Below are 19,032 nucleotides of genomic sequence, written 5' to 3'. Positions count from 1 at the left end.
TCCTTGAAATGGATTGGGCTACAACAGCAGATGTCCACATACATTCGGTAGCCACTTTATTAGGTACAGGAGATCCTAACGAAGTGTCTTGGTTGGCCCAAAACGTCGACTGCTTATTCCTTTCCATAGATGCTGCCTGGCCTACTGATGTCCTCCAGCATTTTGTGTGTGTTGCCACAATTAAGTAATAAAGAATGATTCAGATGAATAAAGTTGAAGCAGGCGGTGATGTTGTGTACAGTCTAGCTCAGCCATGAGCAATACGCCCACATTATCCTGTTGCCTCCGAACAGACGGCAGAGGAACACAGGCTGCGGTGTTCTGCAAATAATCTCTCCTTTACACGCAACACACACACAAAATGCTGGAGGAACTCAGCAGGCCAGGCAGCATCTATGAAAAAAAGTAGTCGACATACAGAAGGGTCTTGGCCCGAAATGTCAATTGTACTTTTACCCAAAGAGGGTGTGAGCTGCTTGGATTTCCAGCATCTGCAGATTTTCTCTTCCTTCTGATTTCTCACCTTAACATGTCTCAGGCTATGTCCACACTAGAGTGGATAATTTTGAAAACGCCAGTTTCACGTAAAAATAATAGGTGTCCACACCAGGCGTTTTTGAAAATGTCTCTGTCCACATTAAAACGGATATTTGGGCGAATCTCATCCTACTGGGCATGCGCAGGACACATCAACAGAAAACAAGCGAAGAGGAAACGGTATACTTGGTATGCAATTGTCCAGTTACAGGCTAGAAAAACTTAAAAGGAAATTGCCAAACGAAAGACTTGGTGCACGTTTGTCCAGAAACATTTCCTACAGCCATAGTCTCTTCACTGATGAAAGGGACAACAGTTACAACTAAATGCAATAAGGCTTGTTACTGGGCAAAAGTGAAATTTGCTGTTACCTCATTTGTTTGCCTTTACTGTTACCATATCTTTGTGTATTAATTTGCTGTATTTAACATGTGCAATAAAATGAGTTACTGGGCAAAAGTGACAATTGCATCTATTGAATGTTTGCACAAGCAATACATTAATAAAGCACCTTGTTAAATGTATAAAACATGTCTGCATCAGTGTTATCTTGTACTTCCATAAAATGTTACATTAGGCTGTTACACATCTATTGTCAGATATTGTTGTGGTGTTGGAGGTTGCATTCAAGAAAACAATGAGATGCCGCACTGCCGCCACCATTTGTTCCGGCACGTCCTGACAGCGGTTTTAAAAATAGCCGGTTACCCCGTACACACTACGCTGGATATTAGGCGTTTTCAGATTTATTTGCTCTGGAGAGCATTTCTGAAAAGCTTCGTTTTCGGGGGAGGAAAACGCCGTTTCAGTGTGGACGAAGGGTCAAAACGAAGAGAAAAAGCTTCGGTTACGGATTTATCCGGTCTAGTGTGGACGTAGACTCAGTGAGTGTATTTGTATCTCTGAATCTCGAACCTTTAAATGGATGAGTTAGAGCAGCAGAAGACCACAAATGTAAACACAGTGGCCACTTTATTAGGTACAGAGCGTAACCAATAATGTGGTCACTGAGTGTCTATTGTCTATCCATGCTCCATGAATCCTGGTGGTGGTGGGATGCAAAAGGAATTCCAGGATATGGATGAAGAAGTAATGCAATAAATAACCTAGTCAGTATGGTACTCCACTTAGAGGTGGTTTCCACTGTATTGCTCTTTGGTCTGTCTTATAGGCTCAGGATCAGAGACTCCTGACATGACCATGACATCCTGCAAGTCGGTATTGATGAAGCATGCTAACACTGAAGTCAACTGCAGTTTGAATATATACACCCAGTGGCCACTTTATTAGATGCATCCTGTACCTAATAAAGTGGCCACAGAGTGTGTTTGTCTCACTGGCCTCAACTTGGCCTTTGCTCTGAATTTGAAATGAGCCCAGAGACTTTTGTTCATGAAATTAAGTTTTAACATTTCAAAGTTCAAAGTAAATTTATTATCAAAGTACATATATGTCACTATGTACATTTTCTTGCAGGCATTCACAGTAGAACAAAGAAATCCAATGGAATCAATGAGAAACTACACACAAAGACTGACAAACAACCAATGTGCAAATACAAATTAATAATAAATAATACTGAGAACATGAGTTGTAGAGTCTTTGGAAGTGAGTCCATAGGTTGGACACAGTCCACGTCCTACAAGTATTGCAAATGAACACCACAACTATTTCATAGAAACATAGAAACATAGAAAATAGGTGCAGGAGTAGGCCATTCGGCCCTTCGAGCCTGCACCGCCATTTATTATGATCATGGCTGATCATCCAACTCAGAACCCAGCCTTCCCTCCATACCCCGTGACCCCTGTAGCCACAAGGGCCATATCTAACTTCCTTTTAAACATAGCTAATGAACTGGCCTCAACAGTTTGCTGTGGCAGAGAATTCCACAGATTCACCACTCTCTGTGTGAAGAAGTTTTTCCTAACCTCGGTCCTAAAAGGCTTCCCCTCTATCCTCAAACTGTGACCCCTCGTTCTAGACCTCCCCAACATCGGGAACAATCTTCCCGCATCTAGCCTGTCCAATCCCTTTAGGATCTTATACGTTTCAATCAGATCCCCCCTCAATCTTCTAAATTCCAACGAGTACAAGCCCAGTTCATCCAGTCTTTCTTCATATGAAAGACCTGCCATCCCAGGAATCAATCTGGTGAACCTTCTTTGTACTCCCTCTATGGCAAGGATGTCTTTCCTCAGATTAGGGGACCAAAACTGCACACAATACTCCAGGTGTGGTCTCACCAAGGCCTTGTACAACTGCAGTAGTACCTCCCTGCTCCTGTACTCGAATCCTCTCGCTATAAATGCCAGCATACCGTTCGCCTTTTTCACCGCCTGCTGTACCTGCATGCCCACTTTCAATGACTGGTGTATAATGACACCCAGGTCTCGTTGCACCTCCCCTTTTCCTAATCGGCCACCATTCAGATAATAATCTGTTTTCCTATTTTTGCCACCAAAGTGGATAACTTCACATTTATCCACATTAAATTGCATCTGCCATGAGTTTGCCCACTCACCCAACCTATCCAAGTCACCCTGCATCCTCTTAGCATCCTCCTCACTGCTAACACTGCCACCCAGCTTCGTGTCATCCGCAAACTTGGAGATGCTGCATTTAATTCCCTCATCCAAGTCATTAATATATATTGTAAACAACTGGGGTCCCAGCACTGAGCCTTGCGGTACCCCACTAGTCACCGCCTGCCATTCTGAAAAGGTCCCGTTTCAAGTAATATTTCAGAAATAATTTATTTTATGTCGAGATGCCGTGCAGAAAAGGCCCTTCTGGCCCAATGAGTCACACCACTGGAAGCCCATCTATTTAACTCTAGCCTCATCACAGGACAATTTACGATGACCAATTAACCTAGTAACCAGTGCTTCTTTGGGCTGTGGGAGGAAGCCAGAGCACGTAGAGCAAACGGATGCGGTCAGAGAGAGAATGTACAAACTCCCTACAGACGGTGGTGGAACTGAACTCTGAACCATCCCGAGCTGTAACAGCGCCGCGCTAAATGCCTACACTACCATGGCGCCACATGTCGTGAGATCATTTTCAGCACAGAGATAGTTAACCTGCTCCACCAGGTGTACAAAATACTTCATTTTAACTCGTTATCAAAACAACTTTCATTGAAGTGCATCTAATCCACGCTGGAACATGTCTCTCAGTGCTTTTATCAGTTGATTCATCCCCGGTGACGCGTGTGTGTGATGCCACTGACTGACAGGCTAAGGAGGTATGCCTCATCGCCCTGAACTTCAAGACGTACAATCATTGACCAAATCTTAAGTGAAGAATGCGCAGCTGTGAGCCTTCCTTTGCCCTGCCTCACACGGCTGGGTGACCACTCTTAAAGATCTCAAAGCATCTCCTTTGAACTTAAGCTGCAACCTCCAAACTTAGACAGTGTCTGACTCACAAAGGCCAGGTGGGAGCATGTTTTACACTCTGCAATGAGTCAACAACTATTGCGTTAGAAAGGAAGAATCTTTGCAAAGTTGCACCTTTTAAAACAATGAAGGAAATCAGACAGAATTAGTGATAAACAGCAACACGTCTTGATACTTATCTAGATGTTGTACAAATTGGTTACCACCTGTCTGATTTTTCTTTTACAGAATACTCTGGTTGCTAAGGTGCAGTGTTTGGAGCATACTGGCACTAACTTTAAATTCCAAGTGCTCCCCTCTCCCACCTCTGCCCGGCATACTGATTGATGGCTCTGGGCCTGTACTCGCTGGAGTTGAGAAGAATGAGGGGGATCTCATTGAAACCTTTCAAATATTGGAAGGCCTGGATAGAGTGGGCGTGTCTCCTGCTGTGGGTGATTCTCAGACCAGAAGGCACAGCTTCAGAATAGAAGGACGTCCTTTTAGAACAGAGGTGAGCCGGAATTTCTTTAGTCAGAGGGTGGTGAATCTGTGGAATTCATTGCCGCAGATGACTGCGGAGGCCAAGTCATTAAGTATACTTAAAGTGGATTCTTAGAAGGGATGTCAAAGGTTATGGGGAGAAGGCAGGTGAATAGGATTGAGAGGGATAATAAAGCAGCCATGATGGAATAGTGGAACAGACTCAATGGACCAATGCCTTATGGTAAAATCTAGCTGGGATCATTTACCCTTTAGAGCAGAGGTTTCCCAACCTGGAGCCCACGAACCCCTTGGTTAATTGCAAGACTCTGTGGCATAAAAAAGGCTGCAAACCCCTGCATTAGAGACTAGTCAGCATACTGTACCCCATGACACTTGGCATCTTTGTTGCTTGCAATGTGTAGCAGTACATTTATTTACAGAACTAACAGGAGCCTTCACCAGAACAAACTTAGATTTAAGTTTGGTGAGTTGGATTCTGAGTAGAAGATGATGCCTGGGTTTAGGATTAAATTTCCAGAATGATACTCTTCCTTTACTCAAACGGTACCTCTCTTAGCCCAAGGATTTGTTCTACAATTGACTTTCCGAAGTAGATTGAGGTCCATTCACACTTCCCTGTATTTTGCACTTTCTGATCCTGTCCACAGTGAAACCTTTCTGCTTTCTCATCTTAACTTTCTACTGCATACCAACCAAAGTGACGGAGGCTATATAGAACAGTCCTTGGTCGAAGTCTTCCCCAGTTATACTCCCCAACTCTTCCTCCACCACACTGTTAATGACAATGGTGCTGCTTCATGCACCCATGCTGAGCTCGTCAGTTTTATCAGCATTGCCTCTAACTTCTACCCTGACCTTAAATTCACTTGGGCCATCTCTGGCACCACCCTATCCTTTCTCGATCTTTTTGTCTCCATCTCTGGAGACAAACTGTCAACCAACAACTTTTATAAAACTATCGATTCCCACAGCAAGCTTCATTATACCTCTTCCCACCCCATCTCCTGGAAAAATGCTATTCCCTTTTCTCAATTTCCTTGCCGGTATGTGGCCTTCCATTGCAGGACATAGTCATAGTCATAGTCACACTTTATTGATCCCGGGGGAAATTGGTTTTCGTTACAGTTGCACCATAAATAATAAATAGTAATAGAACCATAAATAGTTAAATAGTAATATGTAAATTATGCCAGTAAATTATGAAATAAGTCCAGGACCAGCCTATTGGCTCAGGGTGTTTGACCCTCCAAGGGAGGAGTTGTAAAGTTTGATGGCCACAGGCAGGAATGACTTCCTATGACGCTCTGTGCTGCATCTTGGAGGAATGAGTCTCTGGCTGAATGTACTCCTGTGCCCAACCAGTACATTATGTAGTGGATGGGAGACATTGACCAAGATGGCATGCAACTTGGACAGCATCCTCTTTTCAGACACCACCGTGAGAGAGTCCAGTTCCATCCCCACAACATCACTGGCCTTTCGAATAAGTTTGTTGATTCTGTTGGTGTCTGCCACCCTCAGCCTGCTGCCCCAGCACACAACAGCAAACATGATAGCTCTGGCCACCACAGACTCATAGAACATCCTCAGCATCGTCCGGCAGATGTTAAAGGACCTCAGTCTCCTCAGGAAATAGAGACGGCTCTGACCCTTCTTGTAGACAGCTTCAGTGTTCTTTGACCAGTCCAGTTTATTGTCAATACGTATCCACTGGTATTTGTAATCCTCCACCATGTCCACACTGACCCCCTGGATGAAAACAGGGGTCACCGGTACCTTAGCTCTCCTCAGGTCTACCACCAGCTCCTTAGTCTTTTTCACATTAAGCTGCAGATAATTCTACTCACACCATGTGACAAAGTTTCCTACAGTAGCCCTGTACTCAACCTTATCTGCCTTGCTGATGCATCCAACTATGGCAGAGTCATCCAAAAACTTCTGAAGATGACAAGACTCTGTGCAGTAGTTGAAGTCTGAGGTGTAAATGGTGAAGAGAAAGGGAGACAAGACAGACCCCTGTGGAGCCCCAGTGCTGCTGATCACTCTGTCGGACACACAGTGTTGCAAGCACACGTACTGTGGTCTGCCAGTCAGGTAATCAAGAATCCATTGTTGTCAGCTTCTCCCCCAGCAGAGCAGGGCGGATGGTGTTGAATGCACTGGAGAAGTCAAAAAACATGACCCTCACCGTGCTCGCTGGCTTGTCCAGGTGGGCGTAGACACGGTTCAGCAGGTAGATGATGGCATCCTCAACTCCTAGTCGGTGCTGGTAGGCGAACTGGAGGAGATCTAAGTGTGGCCTGACCATAGGCCGGAGCAGCTCCAGAACAAGTCTTTCTATGGTCTTCATGATGTCTTCCTTCTTCAAAGAACAGGGTTTCCCTCCTTCCACTATTGATGCTGCCCTCACCCACATCTCCTCCATTTCCCAATACATCCACACTTACTCCATCTTCCCAACACCTTAAGAATGACAGTTCCGGGCCGGCTGGTGGCGCAATGACATCAGCGCCGGACTCTGGAATGGAGGTACCCGAGTTCGAATCCAGTCAGGTCCGCTCCCGAGTATGTTTTCCATCCGTGCTGGATTGAGTGTCAAGATCGCAACTTGACCTTGTAAAATAAAGGGGAAAAATATTGTGAAATTTCTGTGTGAGGAGTGGCACGCCACACAGTCTCTCTCTCGCTCAGCGCCTCGTAAAGGCATGAAAAAGACATCATCCCGCCAACATCGCACACACGCCCACGCTAAAAAAAAGAATGACAGTTCCACTCGTCCTTACCTGCCACCCCATCAGCCTCCACATTCAACACATTATCCTCCGCAACCTCCACCATCTCCAAAGTGATTCTACCACTAAACATATCTTTACCTCCCCCCACCCCTCTGCGCTTTCCTCAGGGATCACCCTCTCTGCGTTTCCCCTGTCCATTCGTTCCTCCCCACTGAACACCTCCCGCCACTCATCACTGCAAGCAGCCTAAGTGCCAAACTTATCCACACACCTCCCCCCTCACCTCCATTCATGGAACCAGACAGTCCTTCCAGGTGAGGCAACACTCTGCCTGTGAATCTGTGGGGTCGTCTATCACGAAAGGTGCTCCCGGTGCAGCCTCCTCTACATTGGTGAGACCCATGGTAAATTGGTGGATCGCTTTGTGATGCATCCCCGCACCATCCGTCACAGGTGAGACTTTCCAGTGGTCAAGCATTTTAATTCCCATTCCCATTCATGTTCTAACGTGTCAATTCATGGCCTCTTCTTGTACCAAGGTGGAGGAGGAACACGTTATATTCCTTCTGGGTAGCCTCCAACCTGATGGTATGAATATTGATTTCACCTGCCGGTAAGCAAACTTCCTCCCCCCACCCCATCTACTCCCCACTCTGACCTTTTACCTCATCTCACCTGTCTATTATTTTTCCCCGGATTCCCTTTCTCCCGTACTCCCTCCTATGGTCCAGCCTCCTCTTCTATCAGATTCCTTCTTATCCAGCGCTAGACCTGTCCCACCCATCTGGCTTCACCTATCACCTTCCAGCTAGCCTCCTTCCCCTCCCCCCGACACCTTTTTATTCTGGCACCTTTCCCCTTCCTCCTCAGTCCTGAAGAAGGGTCTCAGCCCCAAACCTGACTATCTATTCAGTTCCATAGATCCCACCAGACCTGCTGAGGTCCTCCTGCATTTTGTGCATGTTGCTCAGGAGTTGTTAATCTTTGTGGAAACAGTGAATAAAGCTGCAAAAGTAACCAATCACAAAATAACAAAAAGACTACCCACTTTTTGTTTTATTTTTATCCAGTCTGAGTTGTATGCATTATTTATGATGTCACAGTGTTGCTAAGTCACTCAAACTCACATCTTTCAACAATTTCATTTTGGTCTGACAGATAAATACCAGATCCAGTTTTTAGTCCCACTCTGCACCATCTATCACTCACATACCCAACAACAGGGTCGAGGAACTCACCTTGTTGAGAATGAAGCCAATCATTTAGCACCTCTTCCTCTGGTTTCTTCCCTACTTTGCTGTCAATCATTATAAATCCTGATCCCAAGAATGAAAGGGTTAACGTAGGGTAAGTGTTTGAAGGCCCTGGGCCTGTATTCGCCGGCCGGAGTTTAGAAGAATGAGAGGGAATCTATGACCAGACAGCACAGCTTCATAATAGAAGGACATCTCTTTAGAACAGAGATGAGGAGGAGTTTCTTTAGGCAGGGGGTAGTAAATCATTGAAATTCATTGCCAAAGATAACTGTGGAGGCCAAATCATTGGGTATATTTAAAGCAGAGGTTGATATGTTCTTGATTAGTCAATGCATCAAAGGTGACAGGGAGAAAGCAGAATAGGGTCGAGAGGGATAATAAATCAGCCATGATGGAATTGCGGAACAGACTTGATGGGCAGAATGGCCTAATTCTGCTCCTAAGTCTTATGGTCTCATCATGGCTGATTGATTTTCTGTCTCGACCGCATTATCCTGCCTTTTCCCAGTAATGTTGCCTTCCTTAGTAACCTCCCCTCCCTCTGATGGGAACATCAAAGTCGTATCCAGCACTGTCCTTATAGAATGTCGACGCACTGATTACCAATCAGAAGTGTAAAATTAAGGGTGCTGAACACCGTTACAGTAGATCACACAGGTCTTCTCCCCACAGTGGATAAAAGAAACGAGTTCTAAAATTAAACCAGGCTGCTGGCCAAATCTTTTAAACCCACACCGCAACGTGTTTTCTTAAATACTTTCAGTGAGGATTAACGTGACATAAACTTGCCGCACTTTGTGTTCAGTAGTGCATTAGGTCTTGCAGACATATGCAGCCACAAAGCATCTTTAGTATCAGAGCTGAAAGTTGCTGCTAGTTCAGCTGTTGAAGGACTTCCTCTCTCCTCTCCATTAAATAGATTTCCCAGGACCTTTGTGTCCATTTCAAGCACACCCTAGGATGAAAGCAGTCTTGGAAGTGAGGAATACATGGAACAGAAACTGCCCAATAAAATACATGAACCGATTCTTTCTTTTACATCTGCTCTCCAAAATAAACAAAAGCTAATAAATGGAACATTCCTTTCATAATGTGGCAACATAAAAGGCACTTGTGTGGCACGGTTCATGGTCTCAGAATACTCCCAAAGTATTTCATGGACAATGAAGTACTTCAGGAATGTGACCGTTCTTTTGAAACACTATAATTATTAAATAATGTGCTGGTTGGAAGATGAACATGGGCCAGAACAGCGAGGAGAACTTCAGTGCTGTCATTTCATTAGTGTTACAGGATAATTTACAATCCACTCAAGAGGTTAGGCATCATCTTGATTTAACCTTAATCCAAAAGAATGATACCTCCAATGGGTTCCTGACAGAAATGGAGCAGATCCTTCGGGACAGAGCTTGCGCTCACATCTCTTGAGCGTGACTTCAACCTACAAGCTTCTTCCTTGGATTCAACTGCAATGTAACTAACATACCTCATTGTAACCTACTGAGTCATTCAAAATTCAAAGAGGAAGTGACAGGGTTAATCTCAAGAGATTGTTTCATCCAAGACTTCATCCTCAACCTAACCTAGAGATAATGGACATGGTCACAGGTATACATAGAGTCATGAAATTGTAAAATGCAGGAGCAGATTATTTGGCCCACAACAGACCTCTGCATTAATCTATATAATCTATTTATCCACTGTGGGTCCAAGTCTTCTGTGCCTTGGCAATCCAAGTCCGTGTCTAGCAACTTCTTAAATGTAAAAGCATACTTCTTGCTGCCTCAGTAAAGCAGCCAGCATAATCAAAGCAGACCTCACCTGCATGAACATTTCCTCTTCTCTCCTGTCCCATTGGGCAGAAGATACAAAAGCCTGAAAGCACATACCAAGGGCAGCTTCTGCTGCACAGCTAGTAAATTGATTAGTAAATAGTTTCCTAGTACAATAGCTAGTCTTTTTATTAGATTGTTTAATATATAATTTTAAATATATATATATACTTGTATTTATTTCAACTTAACTTTTGTATATAATTTTTAAGACCATTTTATATTTTAATTTTTAAGTTTTTAATCTAGCTTCTAATTAATAAAATATGTAGTTTGTTTTGTTTTTTAAATTAAAAAGATATGTATTTCTTATTGTGATTTATTATTTATTATGTATTCACTGTGCTGCTCCATAAAATAACAAATTTCACATCATAAGTACTGAGATTCTGCAGATGCTGGAAATCCAAAGCAACACGTGCAAAATGGTGGAGGAATTCAGCAGGTCAGGCAGCTGATTTTGATTCTCATGATCGAACTCAATAGGATCTCGTGCCTTATTCTTTACCTGCACTGCACTTTCTCTGTAGCTGTTACACTTTATTCTGCGCTGTTATTAGCATCCCTCTCTGCCAAGGATCTATACTGTCAAAGTAATGCACACAAAATGCTGAACGAACTCACGGGTCAGACAGCATCTATGGAAATAACGAGATAGCCAACGTTTTGGTCTGAGACCTTTCTTCAGGACTGAAAAAGACCATAAGACCATAAGACAAAGGAGCAGAAGTCAGCCATTCAGCCCATCGAGTCTGCTCTGCCATTTTATCATGAGCTGATCCATTCTCCCATTTAGTCCCACTCCCCCGCCTTCTCACCATAACCTTTGATGCCCTGGCTACTCAGATACCTATCAATCTCTGCCTTAAATACAGCCAATGACTTGGCCTCCACTGCCACCTGTGGCAACAAATTCCATGGATTCTGAATGAGCGCCCTTCAATCCTTAAGTCATGCCCTCTCGTACTAGACTCCCCCACCATGGGAGACAACTTTGCCACATCCACCCTGTCCATGCCTTTCAAAATTCGAAGTGTTTCTATGAGGTCTCCCCTCATTCTTCTAAACTCCAAGGGATACAGTCCAAGAGCGGACAAACGTTGCTCATATGTTAAAAGAAAGGCAAAGATGCCAGAACCCTTTTCCGATCCTACATGTCCTTCCTCTCACTCAGTATTTACTTTCTTCAACAGTTTTAGTGAACTGCCAATCAAAATCACCAGGCCTCTTGTCTTATTACTTCAAGCACCAAAGTGTGATTGATGTCCTCACCTAATTTCTTGACATCACACATTGAACTCCATCTGCCGCTTGCCTTGCTTTCAACTTTGCCCCTTAGATTATGAGTTACTCAATAATATATAATGTTTCAGCATTGCACTGAGTCCTTTAATGACCTACTGGGTTCTTGAACTGTCAAAACACGAGAAGTTTTGTTTTTTTTTAAAGTCATACCTTGTGCCCAATGCAATAAATCTCTTTTTCTTCTGTCTTTTATGACAAGCATTTTCAAACTGGAATGATAGAAATGCAAGGTAGCACTGCCAAGATTTGCAGAATCCATTTAACAGGCAGACTACAGTTCTAGTTTCATTAGTCCAAGTGTCAGAGGAGATAAACAGTGGGTGGATCTGAGGCGTAGATTTACAGCTCTGAAGTCCATTCTGTTTTGTTGCTGTGTTTTATGAGAAATATGACTTTCTCAAAAGGCTCAGTGAATGGTGACTATGATGCAATCAGGAACTGTTTGAACTATAGAAGTTTCACGTTGAAAATCAATCAATGCTTAATGAAGGACTTTACCTACATGACTATGTGAGTTTTAGAGCAAATTAAATCCTCCAGCAATATCTTATTGTCGTAATGCAGGAAACAGGCTTGCAGATATGTGAGGAGCAAGCTCTCACAATTAGAATTAATATCAACACTTGAGTCGAGTATGATGTTTTTCTAAGGCAGGGGTTCCCAAACTTTTTTATCCCATGGAGCCTTACCATTAACTGAGGGGTCTGTGGACCCCAGGTTGGGAATCCCTCTTAAGACCATAAGACATAGGAGCAGAATTAGTCCACTCAGCCCATCGAGTCTGCTCTGCCATTCCATCATGGCTGATCCCGGATCCCAATCAACCCTATACACCCGCCTTCTCGCCATATCCTTTGATATCTCCTCTAAGAGGTTGTCTATTGGTGGGTCCTCGAGTGGCTGTAGAGGCCATTCAGAGGTCCACATATTCTGGTGCAGTGTGGACAAAAGTAAATGGTGGCTGTGGTCAGGTCTTTTGATTGTTCAGTCTCTCCTTTTACAGCTGCCACTTGTCCTCTGTGGCAAGCGGAGGTCGTTCTCATGTAGCTCAGCTCCCTCCTCCTCCAGGGTGAATCCACTGAGTGCAATCTCTTCCCAGTTTTCGGATGTAATGTTGAATTTCTTCACGCTGATTTTGATGTTATCTTTGAAGTGTTTCCTTTGCCCACCAGGAGCTTGCTGACCTTCCTTCAACTGGGAGAGAAGAGCCTGTTTGGGGAGACAATGAACGGGTCATCGTTACTTTGAAATGCCAGCTGAGGGACAAATATCATCTGGGATCCGGGATCAATTCCCCTGCCCTTCAGCAGAATCATTACAAAGAAAAGGTGGTTTCGCATCTCATCCAGAAAGCAGCGCGTCCAGTAGAGCAGCATTCCCACAGTCCTGACCAAGGAAGTTCATGGGAATTGCATAGGGCTCCTGATGCACCGTCCGCTACCACATGTGCCACGTTGAACTTTGAACTTCTTCACCTAGAGAGTAGTAAGTACCTGCAATGCACTGAGCGAGAGAGTGGTTGAAGTTGGGTGGCTGACATCATTGAAGAAGTTTCCAGATGAGCAGGTGAGTCACCTGAGCATAAAGGGCTGTGGGTCAATATCTGAGTGATGGGTCGATACAGAAGAGTGCCCAAAAGTCAGTGTGGATGAGTTAGGCCAAATGGCCTGTTTCCTTGCTGTAACATATCTCATCCAAAACAAGGCACATCCAGCAGTACAGCGTTCCCACAGTACTGCCCACGGAGTTCAAAGGAATTGCACTGGGTTTTTGATTTGGCACCCTCCAAGCACCCTGCACCCAACATTACAAATTAACTATGCAAATATCAAGAAGGAATGAGGAACCAAATTTTATTATTTCTCTTCCCTAATCCAGGGTGCTAAAACTAGGTGACAGATGTCTTCTGACCAAATAATCAAAATAAGGAACCTTCCTGGAATGCACACCATAGAGCTGATGTTAACTGACGCATTGTTCCATTGTTTGAGGAATTTCCGAAAAGAGCATCAAATATCACCAGTCACTGTGTAAATATTACCATGGCTCCAACCCTCCGCTTCTCCCTACTTTGCTTCAGTTTGTTCTGCTCTTGATCCTTCATCAATTAACAAGCCTCAGAAATGGAGAACAAGATTTTTCTCTGGTAATAAGTCTGCCCAAGGGTTAAATATCTATTACGTAATAGTTTTTAATTGCTGTTTGAACTAGAAAAACAAATCTAGATTGGTTTACAAAGAATACAATCACGTGTAGATTCCTGAGGCACAATCTGCCTCTGCTTTCTCTGTGGAGTACCAAATCTGCTGGAGGTGAACTGTCTAAATTTCACTAATTAAACATCTGAGGGTTTCTGACTCCATAGAAATGCACATTGTCTGTCTAAGATGATGTTCCTACACTGAAGTGAAATTACATCTTAATAAAGTTGTCAGCGCTGATTGGTCAAGTTCTAATAAATTTATTTCTCACCTCCAATGCAATAACCCCAGACTCATGCCATTGGTCATTTATCTCAGTGATGCCCAACCTGCACTGCCTCATGGGAAAGTAGTCAGGCTTCTCATTGCCAGTACAATGGTTTTATTTGTGAGAGATCTTCAACTATCATTTTAGGGCCTTTTGGTATTAACACAAAAGGGAAGCAAAAATGTTGCCTTTCTCCAAACATCCATTATTAGAACATAGAAACAGTACCACTCAGGAACAGACACCTCCACCCATGATATGTGTTGAACATTATGCCAAATGAAATCTCTTCTGCCTGCAGAATTTTCAGTCCTTTCATTCCATGCATTCCCTGCAAACTAGTCAGCTCCATCATGGGTACTAGTCTCCGTAGAATCCAAGACATCTTCGGGGAGAGGTGCCTCTGGTAGGCAGTGTCCATCACTAAGGACCTCCAGCATCCAGGACATGACCTCTTCTCAGGCAGGAGGTACAGAAGCCTGAGGGCACACACTCAGCGATTCAGGAACAGCTTCTACCCCTCGGCCATCCGATTCCTAAATGGACATTGAACCCGTGAACACTACCTTAATTTACTTATTTTAAATTTGTTTTTGCGCTATTTATTTTTAACTTAACTATACGATATACGTATATATATATAATTACTGTAATTCAGTTTTTTTTCTATATTTATCATGTATTGCATTGTACTGCAGCTGCAAAGTTAACAAATTTGATGACATGTGCCAATGATATTAAACCTGATTCTGATTCTGTTCCATGTGTCTACCCGATCCCTTTCACCACCACTATTGCAGTTCAGAATTCAGAATCGGGTTTATTATCACCAGCATGTGTGATGAAATTTGTTAACGTAGCAGCAGCAGTTCAATGCAATACATAATATAGAAGAAAAAAATAAAATAATAATAATAATAAATAAGTAACCCAATTACAGTATACATATATTGAATAGATTAAAAATTGTGCAAAAAAAATAGAAATAATATATAATTGGGTGCTGTGGTTGACTCTGTGTTTAAGAAGGCATACAGTGCATTGGCCTTCATCAACCGTGGGATTGAGTTTAGGAGCTGAGAGGTAATGTTACAGCTGTATAGGACCCTGGTCAGACCCCACTTGGAGTACTGTACTCAGTTCTGGTCACCTCACTACAGGAAGAATGTGGAAACCATTGAAAGGGTGCAGAGCAGATTTACAAGGGTGTTGCCTGGATTGAGGAGCATGCCTTACAAGAATAGATTGAGTGAACTCGGCCTTTTCTCCTTGGAGTGACGGAGGATGAGGTGACCTGATAGAGGTGTATAAGATGATGAGAGGCATTGATCGTGTGGATAGTCAGAGGCTTTTGCCAAGGGCTGAAATGGCTAGCACGAGAGGGCATAGTTTTAAGGTGCTTGGAAGTTGGTACAGAGGAAACGTCATGGGTAAGTTTTTTACGCAGAGAGTGGTGAGTGCGTGGAATGGGCTGCCGGCAATGGTTGTGGAGGCGGGTACAATAGGGTCTTTTAAGAGACTCCTGGATAGGTACATGGAGCTCAGGAAAATAGAGGGTTATGGGTAACCCTAGGTAATTTCTGAGGTAAGTATATGTTTGGCACAGCATTGTAGGCCAAAGGGCCTGTACTGTGCTGTACGTTTTCTATGTTTCTATGTTTCTAATATATACTTAAAAAAATGAGGTAGTGTTCAAGGGTTCAATGTCCATTTAGGAATCGGATGGCAGAGGGGAAGAACCTGTTTCTGTATCACTGAATGTGTGCCTTCACAGTGAGAAAAGGGCATGCCCTGGGTGCTGAATGTCCTTAATAATGGATGCTGCCTTTCTGAGACACCACTCCCTGAAGATGTCCTGAGTACTTTGTAGGCTAGTACCCAAGACGGAGCCGACTAAATTTACAACCCTCTGCAGCTTCTTCCAGTCCTGTACAATAGCACCCCCTCCCTTCCCCTCCCATACCAGACAGTGATGCAATCTGTCAGAATGCTCTCCATGGTACATCTATAGAAGTTTTTGAGTGTTTTTGTTGACATACCAAATCTCTTCAAACTCCTAATGAAGTATAGTCACTGTCTTGCCTTCTTTATAACTGCATCAATATGTTGGGACCAGGATAGGTCCTCAGAGATCTTGACACCAAGGAAATTAAAACTGCTCACTCTCTCCACTTCTGATCCCTCTATGAGGATTGGTATGTTTTCCTTCATCTTACCCTTCCTGAAGTCCACAATCAGCTCTTTCATCTTACTGACGTTGAGTGCCAGGTTGTTGCTGCGACACCATTCCACTAGTTGGCATATCACACTCCTGTACGCCCTCTCATCACCACCTGAGATTCTACCAACAATGGTTGTATTATCAGCAAATTTATAGGCACTTCTGGCACCCTGTTCCAACTCATTTCCTTTAAAATTTACCTCCCCTCACATTGAATGCATGTCCTTCAATATTTGATGTTTCTACCCTGGGGGAGAAAAGACCCTGACTGTCCAATCTATCTTAACTTCAAAACCCAATCATATCCATCCTTACAGGGTACCATGATAAAAGTGGGAGTGCAGTTGGCATGTGGATGGAACTTTATGATTGGCAGGTGTAGTGTAGGGGTTGCCCCAATGGGAATCAGGGATAGGAGGGAGTAGGCTCTGAGGGTTTAAGCTGCTGCATTGCCCAATAACACCTGTGGTGCCGACAAATGAAATTCAATTCAAACTCTCCGGCAGCAGAAGTAATGGAGAAGCAACAGTTTAGTGCTCTAATTGACCATGCAAGAATTTCCGCAAACTCAAATGCAAACAGCAATCCCATCAGGGAGGAGGCTACGTAGCATCCGCGCCAGGACCACAGGACTCAAGACTATTTACTTTCCGCAAACAGTAAGGCTGATCAACACCTCCACTGACTAACACCCCCCCCCTCCACACACACAAATCCCCTCATACCCCACTGCCACTACTGTGTCATTTCCTGACACTCCCGTGCCTAGCATCAACTTTTGGACATACAGATAATCTATCTATTTTAGCTATGTTATGTACTTATATTTATTGTGTTTTTAGTATTATTGTGTTCTTTATTTTATTGTGTTTTTTTGTGCTGCATCAGATCTGGAGTAACAATTATTTTGTTCTCCTTTACACTTGTGTACTGGAAATGACACTAAACTGTCTTAATTTTTTGAGCGATTTTACCTTCTATTTCCTTAAGCCTAAACAACCTTTGTGTTTTTTTAATTATTAAATCAATATCACAAGGAGATTTTTACAAAGCCAGGATTTATTGCTCATTCCACAATGCTGTTTAAAGATTAACGATTAGCTTCATTAACCACACGTACATTGAAACATCGCAGCATGCAGTGTTTGTGCCGATCACCAACATAGCCTGAGGATTGTGCTGGGCATCCCACAAGTGTCCCCCTGCTGCTGGTGCCAACGTAATGTGCCCACAACTCACTGACCCCTATCTTGGATGCCCTTGGAATGTTGGAGAAAACCGGACCTCTTGGAGGAAATTATTTGTGGGAAAATGTACAAACTCTTTTCACGGAGCGGCGGGAATTGATTCCCAATCACTGGCATCACAAAACTAATTACTACACTGCCATGCCACCCAGTGAGGCTTTTGACCTGAAGACAGTGAGAAAATGGTGATATAATAGGAGGGGAGGAAAAGATGGCGGCATGTCGCAGCGCTTGCGGCCTCTGTGGTGAAATTATATCGTATTTGATAAATAGGGGCCGTGCACAATCCTGATTTGATGGAGGCAGACGTGAGAAGCATGGAAGAACATCTGGAGAAACTTCTGAAATGCCTGGCTCGCTGCCGCTGCTACTGTGCAATCGAGAATCTCCGGAGGAGAAGGCCCCAAATCCTCGACTTTGCCTATTGCCTGTTGCCAGGGCCGGGGTCGAAGCGCTCGGCAGAGATGGTGCTCGGTGCTCGGTGTCGGAGGGCTGGTCGGAGGCTCGAAGTTTTCGGACAGACTGAGAGTCGGACTGTGGTCGGGTGCTTCCAGGATGCTGCATCGGCAAGTTTCCGGCGCTGGAAGCTCATGGCAGGGAGAGTTTTCTTTCTTCTACCGTCTAGGTGAGATGTCGGGACTTTCGAGAGACTTTGAGACTTTTTACCGTGCCCATGGTCTGTTCTTCTATCAAATTACGGTATTGCTTGCACTGTTGTAACTATATGCTATAATTATGCGGTTTTTGTCAGTTTTTTCAGTCTTGGTCTGTTTTGTGTTTCTGTGATATCACACTGGAGGAACATTGTATCATTTTTCGAATGCATGCATTACTAAACAACAATAAAAGAAGACTGCGTGTCCTCATAATCTAATCTAATTGAATTTATTTCAAAATCAGGAGTGAAGGAGAACCTGCAGGTGTTGGTGTCCCCCTACGCCTGCTGCCCTTGTCCTTCTTGGGAACAATGATTGGGCAGTGCTGTCTGAGCAGCCTAGGCAAGTATCTGGAGTTCATTTTGCAGATGGAACACACTGTAGCCATAGTGGGGGAAAGGAATGTGTGGAATAATGGATGAGTTACCAATCAAGCAGGCTGCTTTGTCCTAGATGATGTCAAGATTCTTGAGTATTATTGTAATTGTTCTCATTCAGGCAAGTGAAGAGTACTCCATCATATGTCTGACCTATATCTAGTCAATTGTGGAAAGGCTTAGAGGGGGTCAGGCAGTGCGTCACACACCACAGGAGTCCTGCCTTTGACCTGCTCTTGTTGCCACAGAGTTTATGACTTCCCAGAATGTTGATTGTGGGGTTCTCACTCGTGGTAGTAAGTTAAATGTCATGGGGCAAGACTAGACTCTCTCTTGTCGAATATACCCACTCTCTAAAACATCTGTGTGGCAAAAAGTTGCCTCAAAGGAAAGGCAACAATGAAGTGGTTTTCACAATGTCCAGAAAACGATCTACAAGCAATTACTTTGTGAAGCCTAGTCTCCGTTGTATTGCAGGGAAGAGCAGCTCTGACAGAATCTTAAGAATTG

Source organism: Mobula hypostoma, chromosome 13 (assembly GCF_963921235.1).
Source record: "Mobula hypostoma chromosome 13, sMobHyp1.1, whole genome shotgun sequence".
In the NCBI taxonomy this organism is placed as follows: domain Eukaryota; kingdom Metazoa; phylum Chordata; class Chondrichthyes; order Myliobatiformes; family Myliobatidae; genus Mobula; species Mobula hypostoma.
The sequence above is the reverse complement of the archived record's forward strand: the minus strand, read 5'-3'. Positions refer to the sequence as shown.